The 4,916-nt window shown below is 40.1% G+C and overlaps 1 pseudogene; it reads left to right on the top strand.

Moving 5' to 3' along the window:
• The first annotated feature begins 4,292 nt into the window (after nucleotides 1–4,292).
• On the top strand, nucleotides 4,293–4,531 carry LOC122894789 (annotated as a pseudogene).
• The last annotated feature ends 385 nt before the right edge of the window (nucleotides 4,532–4,916 follow it).

Raw genomic sequence — 4,916 nt, 5'->3', positions numbered from 1 at the left:
AACCTACAGAATTTGTGGGAAGGATAAAATGGTAGTTGTTCTTATTCCACTAAATGTGTTCATTGTTCAAAGATAAATGTCTGGAACAAAATCAAAGCACTGATACTTACTACCTTATCTTTCAAATTTTGTTTTATAAAACATGGTAGCTATTGTCAACATTTATGCTGCACGGATATGATCTTTGGTTAAAAGTTCAAAGTGAATGGTGAACATGGAGATAATAAATGTGTTTCTGTTTTGGGAGCAAGCTTGCTTATAAGGAAATTGCAGGCCTTTAATTAGGGAAAGCATATGTAACTATTTGACAGTTTTTAAATACCACATGTTCCTTTTCTAAAGCAATCTGCCCATACAAGTGTAGCTGTAGCTGCTACAATAGTTGTAGGTTAGAATTTATTAGAGCTGGGGCCTCATATTATCTACCCAAAATACGCTGAGGTTGCTAGTCAGTCATTGTAGCAAGCAGATTTACCTCAAAATTTGGATGTCCTTAAATTTCATTGTAAAATGAGTCTGTGTCTTAGGAGTAGAGGAATTCAAACTGCTAAACTTGGTTAACTGTAACAGCCCAGCCTCTCTCTATCCTACAATTGACATTTCTCTTTCTTGGCTTTGCAAATGCCAGACTGTTAAATTTTTTCTATTGTGTTTGCCACCCAGAAGCAGGATGGCCTCCCACTTTACCTCCAAAGTTTAGTTTGGTTGTTGAGGCTAATGACTGTACATTGTCGCAAGAGAATATGAAAAAAAATTATTAAAAAATGAGAATTTCTGGGGAGAGTGAGACAGGCTCCCAGTCAGGTTCAAAAATGGGCTGAGAAAACCCAGAAAGAAGACTGGCTTGTTATTTACTGTGGTTAGGAGTCGAGCAGGCATGGGGAGTTACTGGGTGTAGAACAGGTTGGTTGGCTTGAACTTCCCACCAGGGCCAAGGAGAGAGCATCTGGACTTTATCAGTTTGCCTAGATGTGGAGGAGAAAAGGAAAGGGAGCTAGAGGGACTTGAAAGCTATCAGCAGTCAAACATCAAAAATGGAGCCAGATTATTACAGTTGAATATAGCCACCACTACATTTAGTACTAGCTACACTAACATGGCCAAAATAGACTGCAGGTTCTTTTTTACAGGGCTCTAAAATAGAAAGACATGCACACGCTGCTTCAAGGCCTTCTGTGCTTTGGAGTACCTTCTGAGTCCTTTCTTGTACCTTGGACTGATCTGAACCAGTAGTGCTGTCCATGAAGGGCATCTCCTCCCAAGATCCCATGAGCTCCATTTCTGTTTTATCGCTTAGAATGCTCTTCAAGCCTTTACTCCAACTCCTAAAATGATTAGAAGTCCTAGGAGGTCTTGAACTTTCTCCAGTCCATAATATTCTTTTCCTAGAATCAAAGAAGATTAGGTCACTAGAATGGGGCAGGCACACTGGTTGGCAGTGATGTGACTCGCACTCATGCTGGACCCAAGGAAGTCTCAGGCCTCTGGGCTAGAGGCTATCTACTCATCAATCTGAGCCTTTAGTTCTGCCCACAGGCTAGACTTCTCACCCATCTGTGTACTCATCTGAGCTGCCTTAGGTCTACAGCACCAGAGGATAACAGCAAGTGCCCTTTACTCTCTGCTGCTGCCACCTAGGGAAGTTGCCCCACCACACTGCAGGCTCCACACCACATGGAAAGTCATCCTATTGAGGTGGCTTTACTGATCTCCTTGGAGGACTTCTGAAGCCATAGCTCTTTGGTGATAGTGGACCCTTCTTGTCTCCAGTCCAAGTGGTGACACTTTGTTCTCCCATATGGATTTTAAGCCTCCCCAGATGCAGATGAGGGACAGATATTTCTTATGTGAATGGGGTTGCTTGTCTCCCCTCTTGTCTCCCTTTCCCTCTGGAGGCAGTGCTTAAAAGGCAAGGGTGTAGTAAACACTGAAAAAGATCATATTCTAGGAATGTAGTGATTATGGCTAAAGTGTTTAAGAGAAGGCAGGGTTAGAACATACATTCTTGGGGCACCTGGGTGGCTCAGTGGGTTAAAGCCTCTGCCTTTGGCTTTGGTCATGATCCAGGCATCCTGGGATCGAGCTCCACATTGGGCTTTCTACTCAGTAGGGCTCTCTCTCTGCCTGCCTCTCTGCCTACTTGTGATCTCTGTCTGGCAAATAAGTAAATGAAATCTTAAAAAAAAAAAAAAAGAGCCTGTGTTCTTTTGCTTCTTTGCTATAAAATTCTAAATGGCAAATTTAACATAATCAGAAAATATCCTTCACATTCTCCTACATACTCTGGGTAAGATTTTCATTTGTGATTATTATCTATAGTAACAGTCTTTGAAAGAGTCACTGAAAGGTGGTATGATGAAGTGAAGCAACCTCATAAATAATGAGATTACCAGGATTAGCTAAATGGTATTAGAGATGCTTGCAGAGGCAAGAGAATCTGTTTGTTTCAGTACAGTTTGCCAGAGCCATAGCTTCATGAGTTAAAAACATTGCTTGCTTTTTCTCATGCTGGGAGAGGTGAAATTAGTTGGGAATAGCACATTTGACAATAAAGAAAATGAAGAAATGGTTTCTGCACCTGAGCAGAAAGAGATGGTATTTATACACTAGAAAGATTCTCCATGTGCACTGACTAGACAATAAACAAATACATAAGTACTACTTCTTTATGTGTTCTTCTAGAATAAATCACTATGTCTCACAAAGACCTACTAGGACTCTGCAAGTGTGTTTGCCTGGGACCTAATGGATCGTAGGATTAACCCTGGAGAGCAACCTCTAGCAAGAAAATATGCCTTATGTATTTCTAGGTATATATTGTTAACACAAAAAAGGTGGAGGGGAGAGAATAGGTGTTATCTATTGCTATGCAGCAAATACCTAAAGTGAGAAGTTAATGGAATATAAATAAGGCAAAAACCTTTGTCTCCCTTCATTGGCAGTACAGTGAAGCCCCTGTGAAATGAACATTAGACAAAAGTAAGAAGAATGCTTATACTCGTGTATGGCTAAAAGATCGTCAAAAATAATACATAACAAATGTATGCAGATGTTGCGGGTACCCATTTCTCAAGATTCATGCTGAGAGAAGATGAGACTATGCAAGATTTATCTTCTAACCATATTTTTTTATTTATCCTTCACATGGTAATAGTTGCATAATATTCTTGAAAAATAATTCTGCATTTTTCAGCTAGGGTATTTTATTTTTTTATTAACATATAAAGTATTATTTGCTTCAGGAGTACAGATCTGTGATTCATCAGACTTACACAATTTGGAGCACTCACACAATTTGCAGACCTCCCCAGTGTCCATCACTCAGCCACCCCATTCTTCCCACCCCTCTCCCCTCCAGCATCCCTCAGTTTCCTGAGATTAAGAGCCCCTTATGGTTTGTCTCCCTCTCTAAGTTTAGTGTTTAGTATTTCATCAGTTGAATGTGACACCCAGTGCTCATCACATCATATGCTCTCCTTAATGCCAGTCTCCCAGTTGCCCCATCTCCCCATCCACCTCCCCTTCTGCAACCATCAGCATATTTCCCAGAGTCAAGAGTCTCTCTGATGGTTTCTCTCCTTCTGTGATTCTTTTCCCATTCAGTTTTCCCTCCCTTCCCCTGTCGATCCACTATTCCTTATATTCCACAGATGAGTGAGACCATATGGTAATTGTCTTTCTCCAATTGACTTATTTCACTTAGCATAATACCCTCCAGTTCCATCCATGTCTATGTAAATAGTAGATATTCATCCTTTCTGATGGCTGAGCAATATTCTGTTGTGTATGTATGTGTACACACACACACACACACACACACACACATATATATATCTCCCACATCTTTATCTCATTCTGTGGAAGGACATCTCGGCTCCTTCCACAGTTGGGCTGTTGAGGACATCAAATAAATCTAAAAAAACCCAAATAAATAAAAGAGGCATGCATCAAAGGCTTTATACTACTGGAAAGATTCTCTCTCTCTCTTTTTTAAAGATTTATTTATTTTAGAAATGAGCAAATGCAGGTGGGGTGGGGTAAGGAGGGGCAAAGGGAAAGGGATAGAGAGATCTCAAGGAGACGCTTCACTGAGTGCAGAGCCTGATGCAGGGCCCAATCTCAGGACCTGGAGATGGTGACCTCAGGGAAAATCAAGCGTTGGAAACTTAACCAACTGACCCACCCAGGTGCCCCCTGGAAAAATTCTTTTGCTGCTCTGTTGGAGCTTATAATTGATTAACCAATAAAAAACAAACCTGAGATGCAGATTTCTTACCTGTTAAACATTTCTTTCTACTTCTCGGCCTTTTGGCTAAGATCTAGTGTAGTATCTACTTTAGAAAATTTGTGAAAAAAATTTTCAGTAGTTTTGAAAGTTTCATAACAGTTCAGAGATCCAAGAAACACACTTAAAAAATAACTGTATAAGCAGTGATTCAAGGATATCCAGTTTCTGGGATTTCTGTACTCAGAAGCCTTTTCCAAGAAATTACTCAGGTTACCCAGAATCACTGGGAATGGCTTAGATTAACTGTTGGTGTTCTGCTTTTTAACTTTTCCTTCATTAGTGCAAATTAAAGATATGCCTAATATGTGGCTTATGAGAGAATGCTGAGAAGATTTTTTTTAATAAACATATTCTTGGGGCAAATAGAAGACTGGGTCAAGCAATATTTAAGTTAGTCAAATAAATTCAACACCTCTCATTATTTTGTCTGATTTCAGCTTTGCCTAGTGAATGTTTCACATCAAGAGACAGAATATTAGTGACAGAGTAGGGTTCAAGATTCTTTAGTCAAATCATCTGACACCACTGATCACTTCTATCTTATCAATCAGTGCAGAATAAGAGACAAGTCCATCGATTTCCAGGTTGTTTGTTGTCCTTTCCCATGTACTCACACGAGTGGGTAGGT

This window comes from Neovison vison, chromosome 13 (assembly GCF_020171115.1).
Source record: "Neovison vison isolate M4711 chromosome 13, ASM_NN_V1, whole genome shotgun sequence".
Taxonomy (NCBI): domain Eukaryota; kingdom Metazoa; phylum Chordata; class Mammalia; order Carnivora; family Mustelidae; genus Neogale; species Neogale vison.
The sequence above is the reverse complement of the archived record's forward strand: the minus strand, read 5'-3'. Positions and strand labels throughout refer to the sequence as shown.